Source organism: Erythrolamprus reginae, chromosome 11, assembly GCF_031021105.1.
Source record: "Erythrolamprus reginae isolate rEryReg1 chromosome 11, rEryReg1.hap1, whole genome shotgun sequence".
In the NCBI taxonomy this organism is placed as follows: domain Eukaryota; kingdom Metazoa; phylum Chordata; class Lepidosauria; order Squamata; family Dipsadidae; genus Erythrolamprus; species Erythrolamprus reginae.
In genome coordinates this window covers 8,909,996-8,927,150 of record NC_091960.1, presented here as the reverse complement: position 1 = coordinate 8,927,150, position 17,155 = coordinate 8,909,996, and the positions used below count along the sequence as shown (strand labels likewise).

The 17,155-nt window shown below is 39.6% G+C and overlaps 1 long non-coding RNA gene across 2 annotated transcripts; it reads right to left on the bottom strand.

The window, feature by feature from the left end:
- Nucleotides 1-1,163: 1,163 nt before the first annotated feature.
- On the bottom strand, nt 1,164-4,334 carry LOC139174290 (uncharacterized). Of its 2 annotated transcripts, none has more exons than XR_011560340.1 (3): nt 4,314-4,334; nt 3,424-3,447; nt 1,164-1,377 (listed from the first exon to the last, which is right to left on the bottom strand). It is a non-coding gene; the product is annotated as an uncharacterized lncRNA (long non-coding RNA). The 2 variants fall into 2 exon arrangements; XR_011560339.1 differs by having other exon boundaries at nt 1,164-1,374.
- Nucleotides 4,335-17,155: the final 12,821 nt, after the last annotated feature.

Below are 17,155 nucleotides of genomic sequence, written 5' to 3'. Positions count from 1 at the left end.
AGCTGTTATGTCATTTCCCAAAGCCAAGTTAGGCTGAATTTTCATCTCATCATTCCATGTTATTATTTTTCTTTTCATTTTATTGGATTTGTATGCCGCCCCTCTCCGCAGACTCGGGGCGGCTAACAACAGAATAAAAACAGCATGTAAATCCAATACAAAACAGCTAACCCCCCCCCTTAATTCTAAAACCAAACATACATACAAACAATCATACCATGCAAAAATTGTAAAGGCTTAGGGGGAAAGAATATCTCAATTCCCCCATGCCTGATGGCAGAGGTGGGTTTTTAGGAGCTTGCGAAAGGCGAGGAGGGTGGGGGCAATTCTAATCTCCGGGGGGAGTTGGTTCCAGAGGGTCGGGGCCGCCACAGAGAAGGCTCTTCCCCTGGGCCCTGCCAAACGACATTGTTTAGTTGACGGGACCCGGAGAAGGCCCACTCTGTGGGACCTAACCGGTCGCTGGGATTTGTGCGGCAGAAGGCGGTCTCGTAGATACCCTGGTCCGGTGCCATGAAGGGCTTTATAGGTGATGACCAACACTTTGAACTGTGACCGGAAATTGATCGGCAACCAATGCAGACTGCGGAGTGTTGGTGTTACATGGGCATACCTTGGGAAGCCCATGACTGCTCTCGCAGCTGCATTCTGCACGATCTGAAGTTTCCGAACACTTTTCAAGGGTAGCCCCATGTAGAGAGCATTACAGTAGTCGAGCCTCAAGGTGATGAGGGCATGAGTGACTGTGAACAGTGACTCCAGGTCCAAATAGGGCTGCAACTGGTGCACCAGGCGAACCTGGGCAAACGCCCCCCTCACCACAGCTGAAAGATGTTTCTCTAATGTGAGCTGTGGATCGAGGAGGACGCCCAAGTTGCGGACCCTCTCCGAGGGGGGTCAATAATTCCCCCCCCCAGGTTGATGGATGGACAGATGGAATTGTCCTTGGGAGGCAGAACTCACAGCCACTCCGTCTTATCAGGGTTGAGTTTGAGTCTGCTGACACCCATCCAGACCCCAACAGCCTCCAGGCACCGGCACATCACTTCCACTGCTTCATTGACTTTTTAACCAGAACATTATTTTTGTTTTTTAAAAAGCGAAGCAAAACAAGGAAACGATTTTGGTGCAAATGCATTTTTAAAATTTTATTTTAGCATAGCTTCTGACATCCTCCAGAATAGCAAAGGGCAATTCTCACTGCCCACTGCCTTCTGTTACAAAGGTAGGAAAATCAAACTTTCAAAATTTATATCTAAATTATACTACAGAGATTTGTGAACTTCATTCTTAATTAAGGTTGGGGTGGCAGGGTAAGAAGCGATGAGCTGGCAGTCCTTGGAAACCTGGTTCATCCGTCTGGGTGTATCCGATCTGCTAAACAAACAAGCAAAACGACAAACAATGATCAATATTTCCAGTCTTAATTTGTAGAAATACGTTAGCTTTCTGCAGATCCAGATATCACAGCTTTGTTTAATGGTTTTTAGGGAAGTGATAACGATTTCATTGTAGGAAGTGCAAATAGATATAATGGCTCTCCTCCCCACCCCAGTCCTTTTATTTAGAAGTAATATAAAGATGTTAAGCATTGAAATCATAATATGCCTCTTGTTTTAAAGAATGCAGGGAACCATGCTACAATTATAAAGTCATGCTTGTTCTGTGGTCAGAACATTCTCTAGAAAGTGCAAAGAAATCATTGGTTCAAAAACTGCATGCATGGTGCACATGGTATACATGGAATTTAATGTGTATTCTAAGAATGCATGTAAAGGCAACCTCATCAAAAGTAATTGACTAACGGAACTGTTTAAACAGAAATAAATGTAAATATATCTTCCTTTTTTATAAAGCAAATAAACTTCCAAACTATTGTAGAAATTGGACTGAATATATTGAAACCGGCAAAAGCTGCCCATCATTGTGTTCATTCCTATTCTGAATGCAGATTCTTGGGAACAAAGACAAGACAAGTTATCAAAGTTTTTCAAATAGAATTTAACTTTCTATTTGGATGCCTTCTACAAGGATATTGCTCTACTAAGCCACAGGATTTCGTATACTCCATAATGGTATTTGGACATTGTTGTGGTTCAGCCTGAGCCAGATCAAAGACCAGCTGCGTCTCTGCTGGCTCCATGCCCGTGGGAGGCTGATAGCGGAGAGGAGAGTTCTTTGCAGTCAGACAGTGCAGACAGCAGTCACGAAAGTGAGGATGATGCAAGGCCTGGGAGCCCTCGGGAAGGGCTATCTCAAGCAAGTAGCTGTGATTCCCTGGATGATGACGCACAAGCTATCATTAGTATGCGGCAGAGATGCATAGCTCAAAGGAGAAATCAACTGCGTAGATATTATCAGCGTTGAATGAGGAACACCAGGGGGTTGGGTGTGGTCCTCATTAGCAGGGAAGGGTTTATAAGGCATGAGAACCATTCCGGCAGCGTGGAGTGTTATCAAAGGGGAGTTGGTGTTATCTGCATTTTCTCTCAGCGTTTTTGTTCCTGGCTCATGGCCCAGCAGCCTTGAAGACTGGTGGGAGGTGTGTGTGTCTGTTAGCTCAACAGCCTCGTCTGACATCAAGGATCCTGTGTTTCTGTATGAACAATTGCCTTCGTGTATCTATTTGGAATTCCAGTGTTTCCCTGATCTGTAAGGACATTTTCTGTTGGCTTCTTTTCTCTGTACCATTATAAAACTGTGTTTGGATTCAACCGGTGTGTCTGGCTTATCTTTTTGGGTTGGTCATAGCTTCTGGAGTGACCCAGACAGAACAGACATATTAGACTTTTGCTGAATGAAGACATGTTAGTATCTGAACTGACAAACCACAAACCCCAGAATTTCCTGAGCCTACTTGAATACAACCATGATATATGACATTTTGGGGAAAATGTCATGCCAAGCCCCCAGAATTAAAATCCCACGTATCTATCATTTGTGGAGATAATAGGCATAACATAGCATGCCCTCATTAAAGGAATAGGTGGGTGAGGAAGAGACAGCAACATTCTTAAACAACAGATGTTTAAGAAGGTTAAATTCAAGAAGTAGAGGTTGCATTTGTACAGAATAAATTGATTCACTTGTCACCTAGAATATCTTTATGGTTAGATATTTTAGGGGAACTCAAAATACATGAACTATTTATGATTCACTATAATGAAGGAATCCAAATTACGCCTTCTTTTGGGAACCATGTTTAGCATGTGTAGTGAATACTACCCTGATATAGTTGTTAGCCAAGCCAAGGTTCTTTGAAAAGAGGACTATTCATATTCAGTTTTTAGTTAGTTAATTGATAAGTAGAAATGTTTATATATCTTTGATTATAAGCATTGCTGTAGTGTTTGTAGTTTTGTATTGCTTTTATTTCATGGTGAAGAAAAAAATAATAATACCTGGATAATTAGAAATACTCACCTACTACAATTTGAGGCCGAGTCCCTAAAGTAGAATAAAATAACAGTTATTTTCCACCTAGTAGGTTCCTGGATAGTTAATAGGTTACTGAAGTTACTGAAGTTTTCTACTCGATTATTAAAAGAGCCTACTGCTGAATAGGTTGTTCAATAAACAGATTACTGAATAGTTACTAGTAATCAACAGTAATCAAAGCTTGGGCATTATATTCTCTTTCCTTGCATAGGTTTTTTTTTAATTCTGCCACCATACTCAATCATTGCCAGGTCATAATTCTACTCAGCTCAAGGGGTCCCTTTCCCAATGGTGTGTTTCCATCACTCAGCCATCTGAGTGTGATGTTGGAACAAGGTAAAGGATGACAGTGAACCCTTCTCATGTTTCCAATACTTTCTCCTATTCTTTCACTCTAGGAGAAAGTATTCCCTCCAGAAACAAACCAGTTAGCTCAACAAATTCCATACTGCTCCCATCTTTCCTGATCCTGCCTTCCTTGATCCTTGCATTTAAGGAAAAGCCAACGCCATGTAAAAAATAATCACTAGTTCCACTCTAATAATTCATCTTTTGCAAACACCTATGGTGTCCTACATCCAAAAGGTGGCAGGTTTTTAGGTGGAAAGAGGATCAGATTTGTAAAGTCAACAGACCTGGCTGCAATTGTTAAATTTTGAATTGTTGCACTTGTTGAAAATACAAAGCTTTGGATGTTTTCTAGGTGGGATGGGAAAAATTTAACATGTTTGAAAAATCAGTTTTTTGTTTATGGATGGTATAGTAGATTGAGTTTATAAAATATGTTAATGCATTGATTAGTTTAAACACACAACATAAAATAAATGGCTTTCCCTTTTACACAAAATCCTTGCAAAATTAATAGTAACACTTACATTACTTACGGCTGCAGCGACCTGGAATGAAAAGTGAGAAATTATTGTTTGGTTTTAAAAGTTCAGCAAAATTCATGAAATATTTTCTGGATGTCTACTAGCAAGGCTTGATACATTATTTATACAGCAGGCATAAATAAAAATGGCCAATTCAGTCCCTAAATTAAATGTAGGAACAAATGAAAAAAAATCCACCTACATTTATTTCTATACGGTTTTTCCCTTTCTAATGTATAGCAAACCATAACCGCACTGCTTTTATTAAGGATATAGAGATCTTCGTAAAAGTAATCTAATGTGTAAGCAGAGGTGGGCTGGTAAGGTGGAACAGTGACATGTGCTCGTCCCCGTGGCTATGAGTGCTAATGGAGTCCACAGATGCACCTGCGTGTTCGCACACGATTTTGCTACCTGCCCATGTGCAGTAGCAGAATTGCGCTGGACTCCACTAGCACTCAGAGACATGCTGTAGAGTAAACATGAAAGAGCATGTGCAGTGAACACAACCTATTTGCAATTTTGACCTCTATGCCAATCGTTATGGGAAGCAAGAGCAAAATTCAGACTTTGAAAGGGGACTGGTATGTTGATATATTTTTACAGAGCTTTCATTTAAAAATGACTCTTTATACCAACACCCAACACTCAATGAGGATTTGCTGGGGAAACCTGAACTGTCTGCTCAAAATTGAAAACAATTTTATCTTTCAGGATGCCCTATTAGAAACATTACGTTTTCTGTCAGACAGCCAGAAGGTTGCAGAATTTGTAGGTGGAAAGAAGTTCAGAACTGGTGTGCCTTTCGTCCTCTGTCCAATTGTCTTTCCTTTCTTTCACCTATCTTATATATTCTCTTCCTGTCATATATCCTCTCCTCTAAGCCCACTTTCACCTGTTTTATATTATCACATGCCTATTTCCTTCCTATGTACTTGTGTATTGGACAAATGAATCAATAAAATAAATAAAACAAAATAAATAACTTGTAGAGTGAACAGTCTTGGCTGCAGTCATACATTTTTAAGCAGGTCTGTTAAAGTTTGAATTGTTACTCTTGTTGAAAATAGAAAGCTTGGTTAGGTTTATATTTGGAAGGGTTTTTTTAGGTAAAATTGGAAATAAATTAACATGTTTGCAAAACCATGTTTTTGTTTATGGATGGTATAGTAGATTGGATTTATAAAATATCTTTATGCATTGATTAGTTTAAACACACAACATAAAATAAATGACTTTCCCGTTTACAAAAAATCCTTGCAAAATTAATAGTAACACTTACGTTTCCACCGACCTGGAATGAAAAGTGAGAAATTATTGTTTGCTTTTAAAAGTTAAACATGAAAGCGCATGTGCAGTGAACACAACCTATTTGCAATTTTGACCTCCATGCCAATCGTTATGGGAAGCAAGGGCAAAATTCAGACTTTGAAAGGGGACTGGTATGTTGATATATTTCTACAAAGCTTTCATTTAAAAGTGACTCTTTATACCAACAGTTAACGCTCAATGAGGATTTGCTGGGGAAACTGTCTGCTCAAAGTTGAAAACAATTTTCCCTTTCAGGATGCCCTATTAGAAATATTATGTTTTCTGTCGGACAGCCAGAAGGTTGCAGAATTTGTAGGTGGAAAGAGGTTCAGAACTTGTAGAGTGAACAGTCTTGGCTGCAATCACACATTTTTAGGCAGGTCTGTTAAAGTTTGAATTGTTACACTTGTTGAAAATACAAAGCTTGGTTAGGTTTATATTTGGATGGGTTTTTTTTAGGTAGGATTGGAAAAAAATTAACTTGTTTGCAAAACCAGGTTTTTGTTTATGGATGGTATAGTAGATTGAATTTATAAAATAGGTTATTGCATTAGTTAGTTTAAACACACAACATAAAATAAATGACCTTCCATTTTACACAAAATCCTTGCAAAATTAATAGTAACACTTACATTATTTACGGCTTCACCGAGCTGGAATGAAAAGTGAGAAATTATTGTTTGGTTTTAAAAGTTCAGCAAAATTCATGAAATATTTTCTGGATGTCTACTAGCAAGGCTTGATACATTGTTTATACAGCAGGCATAAATAAAAATGGCCAATTCAGTCCCTAAATTAAATGTAGGAACAAATGAAAAAAATCCATCTACATTTATTTCTATACGGTTTTTCCCTTTCTAATGTATAGCAAACCATAACCGCACTGCTTTTATTAAGGATATAGAGATCTTCGTAAAAGTAATCTAATGTGTAAGCAGAGGTGGGCTGGTAAGGTAGAACAGTGACATGTGCTCGTCCCCGTGGCTCTGAGTGCTAATGGAGTCCACAGATGCACCTGCGTGTTCGCACATGATTTTGCTACCTGCCCATGTGCAGTAGCAGAATTGCGCTGGACTCCACTAGCACTCAGAGACATGCTGTAGAGTAAACATGAAAGAGCATGTGCAGTGAACACAACCTATTTGCAATTTTGACCTCTATGCCAATCGTTATGGGAAGCAAGGGCAAAATTCAGACTTTGAAAGGGGACTGGTATGTTGATATATTTTTACAGAGCTTTCATTTAAAAATGACTCTTTATACCAACACCCAACACTCAATGAGGATTTGCTGGGGAAACCTGAACTGTCTGCTCAAAATTGAAAACAATTTTATCTTTCAGGATGCCCTATTAGAAATATTACGTTTTCTGTCAGACAGCAAGAAGGTTGCAGAATTTGTAGGTGGAAAGAAGTTCAGAACTGGTGTGCCTTTCGTCCTCTGTCCAATTGTCTTTCCTTTCTTTCACCTATCTTATATATTCTCTTCCTGTCATATATCCTCTCCTCTAAGCCCACTTTCACCTGTTTTATATTATCACATGCCTATTTCCTTCCTATGTAGTTGTGTATTGGACAAATGAATCAATAAAATAAATAAAATAAAATAAATAACTTGTAGAGTGAACAGTCTTGGCTGCAGTCATACATTTTTAGGCAGGTCTGTTAAAGTTTGAATTGTTACTCTTGTTGAAAATACAAAGCTTGGTTAGGTTTATATTTGGAAGGGTGTTTTTAGGTAAAATTGGAAATAAATTAACATGTTTGCAAAACCATGTTTTTGTTTATGGATGGTATAGTAGATTGGATTTATAAAATATCTTTATGCATTGATTAGTTTAAACACACAACATAAAATAAATGACTTTCCCGTTTACAAAAAATCCTTGCAAAATTAATAGTAACACTTACGTTTCCACCGACCTGGAATGAAAAGTGAGAAATTATTGTTTGCTTTTAAAAGTTAAACATGAAAGCGCATGTGCAGTGAACACAACCTATTTGCAATTTTGACCTCCATGCCAATCGTTATGGGAAGCAAGGGCAAAATTCAGACTTTGAAAGGGGACTGGTATGTTGATATATTTCTACAAAGCTTTCATTTAAAAGTGACTCTTTATACCAACAGTTAACGCTCAATGAGGATTTGCTGGGGAAACTGTCTGCTCAAAGTTGAAAACAATTTTCCCTTTCAGGATGCCCTATTAGAAATATTATGTTTTCTGTCGGACAGCCAGAAGGTTGCAGAATTTGTAGGTGGAAAGAGGTTCAGAACTTGTAGAGTGAACAGTCTTGGCTGCAATCACACATTTTTAGGCAGGTCTGTTAAAGTTTGAATTGTTACACTTGTTGAAAATACAAAGCTTGGTTAGGTTTATATTTGGATGGGTTTTTTTTAGGTAGGATTGGAAAAAAATTAACATGTTTGCAAAACCAGGTTTTTGTTTATGGATGGTATAGTAGATTGAATTTATAAAATAGGTTATTGCATTAGTTAGTTTAAACACACAACATAAAATAAATGACCTTCCATTTTACACAAAATCCTTGCAAAATTAATAGTAACACTTACATTATTTACGGCTTCACCGAGCTGGAATGAAAAGTGAGAAATTATTGTTTGGTTTTAAAAGTTCAGCAAAATTCATGAAATATTTTCTGGATGTCTACTAGCGAGGCTTGATACATTATTTATACAGCAGGCATAAATAAAAATGGCCAATTCAGTCTCTAAATTAAATGTAGGAACAAATGAAAAAAATCCACCTACATTTATTTCTATACGGTTTTTCCCTTTCTAATGTATAGCAAACCATAACCGCACTGCTTTTATTAAGGATATAGAGATCTTCATAAAAGTAATCTAATGTGTAAGCAGAGGTGGGCTGGTAAGGTAGAACAGTGACATGTGCTCGTCCCCGTGGCTCTGAGTGCTAATGGAGTCCACAGATGCACCTGCGTGTTCGCACATGATTTTGCTACCTGCCCATGTGCAGTAGCAGAATTGCGCTGGATTCCACTAGCACTCAGAGACATGCTGTAGAGTAAACATGAAAGAGCATGTGCAGTGAACACAACCTATTTGCAATTTTGACCTCCATGCCAATCGTTATCGGAAACAAGGGCAAAATTCAGACTTTGTAACAGGACTGGTATGTTGATATATTTCTACAGAGCTTTCATTTAAAAGTGTCTGTTTAGACCAGAGGTCCCCAACCTTTTTTGCACCAGGGACCGGCTTTCAGCTAGACCAGTTTTCCATGGCCCGGTGGGGGGGGGGGAGCTAGCTGTCAGCGGCGCCGTAAAAGGGGCGATCAAGAGAGGAATGGGTGAATGAATGGACGGAGGGTGGGAAGGAAGGAAGGAAAGAGGGAAGGTACAGGAACAGAAGAAGGGTGCAAAGAAGCAAAGAAAGGTGTGAAAGGGGAGAGTAAGAGAGGAAGGAGTGAAAGAAGGGAATGAGGGAGGAAAGAAGGGAGGAAGGAAAAGGAAAGCAAGAAATGGAGGGAGGAAAGGAAGGGAGGAAAGGAAGGAAGGAAGGAAGAAAGAAGGAAAGAGGGAAGGGACAGGAACAGAGGAAGGAAGCAAGGAAACTTATGAAAGGGGAGAGTAAGAGAGGAAGGACTGGAGGGAGGGAGGGAAGAAGGTAGGAAGGAGAAAGAAAAGAAATAGAGGAAGGAAAGGTAAAAGAGAGAAAGAAAAAGAGCAAGAAAGAAAGAAAGAGAAAGAAAGAAAGAAAGAAAGAAAGAAAGGCAACTTCAAAGAAAGGCTCACTGAGCATCTCTCACTCTCTCTCTCTTTCTATCCCTCTTTCTTTCTTTCTCTTCCTTTCTCTCTCTCCTCTTCCTTTATCTCCTCTTTCTCTCTCCCTCTCTTGCTATCTCTCCCCCCTTTCCCTCTCTTTCTCCCTCTCTTTCTCTCTCTCCCCCCTCTCTCTTTCTCTCTCTCTCCCTCTCTTTCTCTCTCTTCTTCTCACTTTCTCTCTCTTGTTTTCTTTCTGTCTCTTTTGCTTTCTCTCTCTCTCACTCTTTCTCTCTTGTTTTGTTTCTCACGCTCTTTCTCTCTCTTGTTCTCTCTCTCTTGCTATCTCTTTCTCTCCCCCCCTTTCTCTCACTCTCTCTTTCTCACTTTCTCTCTATCTTGCTGTCTGTTGCTTTCACTCACTCTCGTTCTCTCTCCGTTCTTCTCAGCGGTGACGCGCGCACGCCCTGCCCGCCTCACATTTGCCGAGAGGACTTTCGCCCCGGGCTCTCAGCAAGGGGGTTTGCATGAGAGGCGGGGCCGGCGGAAGGTGATATTCAATGTCGGGGGCGCATGGGCGGTTTTGCGCGCGCTCCCTATCTCCCTGCTAGCCCACTCGGAATACGTATTCAAAATAAGAAAAGCCTTTGCCGGCGAAGGCTTTTCTTATTTTGAATACAGTATTCCGAGTGGGCTAGCAGGGAGATAGGGAGCGCGCGCAAAACCGCCCATGCGCCCCCGACATTGAATATCACCTTCCGCCGGCCCCGCCTCTCATGCAGCCCCCTTGCTGAGAGCCCGGGGCGAAAGTCCTCTCGGCAAATGTGAGGCGGGCAGGGCGTGCGTTCCGGGTGCGGGAGGAGCTGCGGTGAAAGGCAGGAGGTGGCAGAGGAGCAGAGGGGGCAAATCGGGCGGGCGGTGGGCAGCGCGGAAAGGCCGAGGGGGCCCTGGCGCCGCGGACCGGCTGAAAACCCCCAACGGCCCGGTCCCGGTCCGCGGACCGGCGGTTGGAGACCCCTGGTTTAGACCAACAGTCAACACTCAATGAAGATTTGCTGGGGAAACTTGAACTGTCCGCTCAAAATTGAAAACAATTTTCCCTTTCAGGATGCCCTATTAGAAATATTTTGTTTTCTGTCGGACAGCCAGAAGGTTGCAGAATTTGTAGGTGGAAAGAGGTTCAGAACTTGTAGAGCAGTCACACATTATTAGGCAGGTCTGTTAAAGTTTGAATTGTTACACTTGTTGAAAATACAAAGCTTGGTTAGGTTTATATTTGGAAGGTTTATATTAGGTAGGATTGGGAAAAAAATCAACATCTTTCCTGATCCTGCCTTCCTTGATCATTGCATTTAAGGAAAAGCCAATGCCATGTAAAAAATAATCACTAGTTCCACTCTAATAATTCATCTTTTGGAAACATCTATGGTGTCCTACATCCAAAAGGTTGCAGGTTTTTAGGTGGAAAGAGGATCAGATTTGTAAAGTCAACAGACCTGGCTGCAATTGTTAAATTTTGAATTGTTGCACTTGTTGAAAATACAAAGCTTTGGATGTTTTCTAGATGGGATGGGAAAAATTTAACATGTTTGCAAAACCAGTTTTTTGTTTATGGATGGTATAGTAGATTGAATTTATAAAATAAGTTATTGCATTGGTTAGTTTAAACACACAACATAAAACAAATGACCTTCCATTTTACACAAAATCCTTGCAAAATTACTATTAACACTTACATGTTTTACGACTTCCCCGAGCTGGAATGAAAAGTGAGAAATTATTGTTTGCTTTTAAAAGTTCAGCAAAATTCATGAAATATTTTCTGGATATCTATTAGCAAGGCTTGATACATTGCTTATACAGCAGGCATTTTTAAAAATGACCAATTTAGTCCCTAAATTATATGTAGGAATACATGGGGAAAAAATCCACCAACTTTTATTTCTATATTGTTTTTTTCTTTTTCTAATGTATAGCAAACCATAACTGCTCTGCTTTTATTAAGAATACAGAGATTTTCATAAAAGTAATCTAATATGTGTAAGGCAAAGCATGTTCAAACATGCTGTGGAATAAACATGAAAGAGCATGTGCAGTGAACACAACCTATTTGCAATTTTGACCTCCATGCCAATCATTATGGGAAGCAAGAGCAAAATGCAGACTTTGAAAAGGGGGCTGGTATGTTGATATATTTCTACAGAACTTTCATTTAAAAGTGACTCTTTATATCAACAGTCAACGCTTAATGAGGATTTGCTGGGGAAACTTGAACTGCCTGTTCAAAATTTTCCCTTTCAGGATGCCCTATTAGAAATATTATTTTTTTCTGTCGGACAGGCAGAAGTTTGCAGAATTTTTAGGTGGAAAGAGGTTCAGAACTTGTAGAGAGAACAGTCTTGGCTGCTATAACACATGATATGCAATCACAAGATCATATGCTGCAACGTCCTGCCTGTTGGCGACTACTTCACCTTCAACCACAACAACACAAGAGCACATAACAGATTTAAACTTAATATTAGCCGCTCCAAACTTGACTGTAAAAAATATGACTTGAGTAACCGAGTTGTCGAAGCATGGAACTCATTACTGGACTCCATAGTGTCATCCCCAAACCCCCAACACTTTACCCTTAGATTATCTATGGTTGACCTATCCAGATTCCTAAGAGGTCAGTAAGGAGCGAGTACAAGTGCACTAGAGTGCCTTCTGTCCCCTGTCCTATTGCTCTCCTATATCTCCCATTCCTTTCTTCTATTCCTATATCTCTTCTTCTATTCTTTCATTGATATGTTCTATTACTATACCTTCTTTTCTATTATTTCTTAGATATATTTTACTATGAGTATCTCCTCTATAACCTTCATCATGTATTTTACTATGTGTATATAGATATATATCCACTAAACCCCTCATTGTATATTAGACAAAATAAATAAATAAAATTAATAAATAGATTAAAAGATAAATTTTTAAGCACCAGAGCCCTGCAGAAGATATAGCCTCCCGTCCCCTGTCCTATTGTCTCACCTATGTCTCATATATCGTAGCTACTATTCGTCTATTCTATTCTTATATTACTCTCATAATATCCTTCTATTCTCTAATTGATATATTATCTTCCTAAATTTTCACTTCTATTTGTTCTCTAATATATTTTACTCGAGTATAACCTTTATAGCCTTCATTGTGTATTATTGTGCATTGGACAAAATAAATAAACAAACAAACAAACAAACAAATAAATATTTTTTTAGGCAGGTCTGTTAAAGTTTGAATTGTTACAGTTGTTGAAAATACAAAGCTTGGCTAGGTTCATCTTTGGTATTTTTTTGGGTGAGAGGGGAAAAAATTTAACATGTTTCCAAAACCAGTTTTTTGTTTATGGATGGTACAGTAGATTGTTTGAATGTCTAAAATACGTAAATGTGTTTATTAATTTAAACACACAACATAAAAGAAATGACCTTCCCTTTTTACACAATATCCTTGCAAAATTAATAGTAACACGTACCTTTCCAGTAACCTGGAATTAAAATTGGGAAATCATTATTTTAGTTTGAAAAGTTGAACAAAATTCATGCAACATTTTCTGGATGTCTACTAGCAAGGCTTGATACATTGTTTACCCAGCAGGTATAAATAAAAATTGTCAATATAATCCCTAAATTAAATGTATGGACAAATGAAAAAAACCCCGCCTACTTTTATTTCCATACTGTTTTTTCCTTTTCTGATGTATAAAAGACCATAACTGCTCTGCTTTTTATTAAGGGTATAGATAACTTCATAAAAGTAATCTAATGTGTGTAAGGCAAAGCAGGTTCAAACATGCATGAACGTGAAAGAGCATGTGATGTGAACATAACCTATTTGCAATTTTGACCTCCATGCCATCCACTATGGGAAGCAAGAGCAAAATTCAGACTTTGAAAGGGGACTTGTATGCTGATATATTTCCACAGAACTTTCATATAAAAGCAACTCTTTATATCATCAGTCAACACTCAATGAGGATCTGCTGGGGGAACTGGACCTCTGTTCAAAATTCTCTTTCAGGGTGTCGTATTAGAAATATTAAGTTTTCTGTGGGACAGCCAGAAGGTTGCAGAATTTTTAAGAGGAAAGAGGTTCAGAACTTGTAAACAGTATTGGCTGCAATCACACAATTTTAGGCAGGTTTATTAAAGATTGAATTGCTGAACTTGTTGAAAATGCAAAAGTTGTTTAGGTTTATCCCTGGTAGTTTTTATGGGCAGGATGGAGAAATTTAACATATATTGCAAAGTCATTTTTTTTTGTTTCTGGATGGTACAATAGATTGTTTGAAACTATGAAACAGGAATTTAGTAGTTTGATGTTACGGTATACCAATATCAATAGCACTTAGATTTCACAGTGCTTTAGAGCCATCTCTAAGCAATTTGCAGAGTCAGCATGAGAGATGGGATGCAATTTTGTTTGCCACTGTTTTACTCATGTGTGTGTATGTGTGCAGCCGTGACTCTTCTGGGCACGCGCCGAACTTTCTGCGCATGTGCAGAAGCATTCGGATGGGTGGGCAAAGCCTCCTGCCACCACTACCCCCATGACAATCATTAAGTGTTGTACCACATGATTCTTGACAAATGTATATTTTATTTTATGTACGCTGAGAGCATATGCACCAAGACAAATTCCTTGTGTGTCCAATCACACTTGGTCAATAAAATTCTATTCTATTCTGTTCTGTTCTGTTCTATTCTGTTCTATTCTATTCTTTTTTTTAAATAGTTTTTATTATATTACAAAGGTTAAAAAGGATGAGCAAATATATCTTGTTTTACATCACTGTTTCAAAACATACTCATAGTTGTATAATCATTGTGCTTAACTTCTTAATTATTTTGTACAGATATTCCATGTCATTTAAAAGCGAAAACATTGTTATATCAACATTGAGATTAAATTCTAAACTTTCTATATAAATACTTTATACACTGTTGCCATTCTATTCTATTCTATTCTATTCTATTTTATGCTACCAGTTTGCCTGAACCAAGGCGAAATGGGAGCAAACCACCCCTGGCCAGCATATTTCACCCAACAATTTGATTCCTCCTGTTACCCACTTCAGAAGGATGGAAAACTGAGCCACCTTGAGCCTAGTGAGATTTGAATTGCCAAATTGCAGGCAGCAAGAAGTCTAACCTCTGCACCACCATGGTTATGAGCTAAAATCCCAACTCTGTCATTCAAAGAAATAACCTTTCCTTTTAGATAATATCCTTGAGAAAAAAAAAGTAAAACTTACTGCATTCAGAAGACTGCCACCAAGCTGGAATAAAATGTGTGAAATTATTGTTTAGTATCAAACGTTTAACAAAAGACATGAATACCTTTCTTGGAACATCTGTTTACTAGCAAGGCTTGATATATTGTTTACATAGCTGGTATGAATGAAAATGGCCAATATAGTCCCAAATTAAATGAACAAATAAAAAAACCCACTTTTATTTTCATGCTATTTTTTTCCTCTTCTTGATGCATAAAAGAACTATTACTGTTCTGTGTATAACTTAAATAAAGCACATGGAGAACTTGTTCAAAGCAATCTTATGTTTGTAAGACAAAGCATATTTAACTATGCTGCAGGCTAAATATGAACAAAGCAGGCTAACATGAGCAGTGAACTCCAGTCTGAATAGTTGCTAGCCTTTTTTTCCTCGGGTACCAAAAGAGCGTGGGTGCATGCTATCGTACATGCGTGAGTGCCCACAACCATAATTCAATGCCTGGGGAGGGCATGTTTTCTGCCTGTTTCCCAACTTCTGGTGGGCCCAGTAGGCTGATGTTTCACCCTCCCCAGGCTCCAAAGGCTCCCTTATCCCCACGGAGGCTCTCTGGAAGCCAGAAATGCCCCCCCTCTGAGCCTCTGTGCAAGCCAAAAATCAACTGGCAGGCACACACGTGCATGTTGGACTTGAGCTAGGGCAACGGCCCGAGTGCCAGCAGATATGGCTCTGGGTGCCACCTGTGGAACCCGTTCCATAGGTTCGCCATCACTGTTCTAGAGGATTGTTCGTATGTGGCATTTATTTAGTTAATTAGACACATTTTTATTTAGTTAATTAAACACACTCACATTATTTGGGTTCTCGCCGAGAAACTAAAATGAAAAAAAAAAAGAAATAGTTACCTGCTTATATATTACTGAGCGAGGAATGGGTTATTGGATCAATAGATTACTGTGGTTAGTGGTATTTCAGGAACTCAAATCACTTGATCTATTTATGGTTCACTGTAATATGTAAATTGTCAGATTCATGTTAATATCAAGGTTCAAAGTAACACCCCCAACTACAGAAGACTCTAGCTAGGCATTATTCAAATTTCCATTATATTAGACCAGTGTTTCCCAACCTTGGCAACTTGACGATATCTGGACTTCAACTCCCAGAATTCCCCAGCCAGCATTCGCTGGCTGGGGAATTCTGGGAGTTGAAGTCCAAATATTTTCAAGTTGCCAAGGTTGGGAAACACTGTATTAGACTACCATATTGGCACATCTGAGAAATCCTGAATCTGAAAGCTTTCAGGTTATCCTCACCCAAAAGAAAGTCCAATCCCTTCCCCTGCACCCACATGTCCATCACATGATCCAATCAATGCACCATCCCAACTGGAAATGCCTCGAATTGCACCACTCCAGGTGCAGGGCAAGTTTTTTTCATTGCTTGTTTGTTTTTGTTATAGGCTGCCCTTCTCCTCGCAGACTTACAAGGAGAAAATATACACAAATAAAAAATAGTACGAAACCATTAAAAGGTTAGGAGAAATAAAAACCCCAATATAAAAACAATCAGTCATCCCCCCATTCACACTACTGGCCGGAGTGAAGACTATCGATCACGATGCCAAGGCCTGCCAGCATAGATGCGTTTTTAGCGCCTTTCGGAAGGCGAGGAGAGTTGGGGTGATATGAATCTCTGGTGGGAGTTGGTTCCAGAGGAATGGGGCTGCAACAGAGAAGACCCTGTCGGCATTGTTTGGCCAATGGGACCCGGAGAAGGCCGACTCTGCGCGACCTAACTAGTTGCCAGGACATGTGAGGCAGAAGACAGTCCCGTAAATAATCTGGTCCAAAGCCATGTAGGGCTTCATAGGTAATAATTATCACCTTGAATTGTGTTCGAAGTCTTCGAACATTCTCCAAGGGTAGACCCAAGTAGAACGCATTGCAATAATCAAGCCTTGAGGTGATGAGAGCCTGAATGACTTTGAGAAGAGACTCCCTGTCCAAAAAGCCCACAACTGGCACACCAGGCGAACCTGTGTGAAAGTCCCTCTAGCCACAGCCGAAAGATGTTGCTCTAACCACAGCTGTGGATGTAGGAGGACTCCCAAGTTGTGGACCTGCTCTGAGGAAGTCAAATCCCCCCCTCCCCAGAGTGATGGACGGACAGATGGAATTGTCATTGGGAGGCAAAACACAAAGAAACTCAGTCTTGTCAGGTTTGAGCTTGAGCCTGTTGATATTCATCCAGACCCTCACAGCCTCAGGTACTGGCACCGGCACATCACTTCAACTGCTTCACTGAATTGGCATGGAGGGAAAACGTATAGCTGAGTAACATGTATTGATGGAAACTCACCTTGTGCTGAGGGATGATCTCACCCAGTGGTTTCATGTAGATATTAAACAGTAGGTGGGAGAGAATGAACCCCTGAGGCATCTCTGCCCCCCCTCTAACACCGACTGCGACCGACTGGAGAAGTAGGAGGAGAACCACCACAGAACGGTGCCCCCCA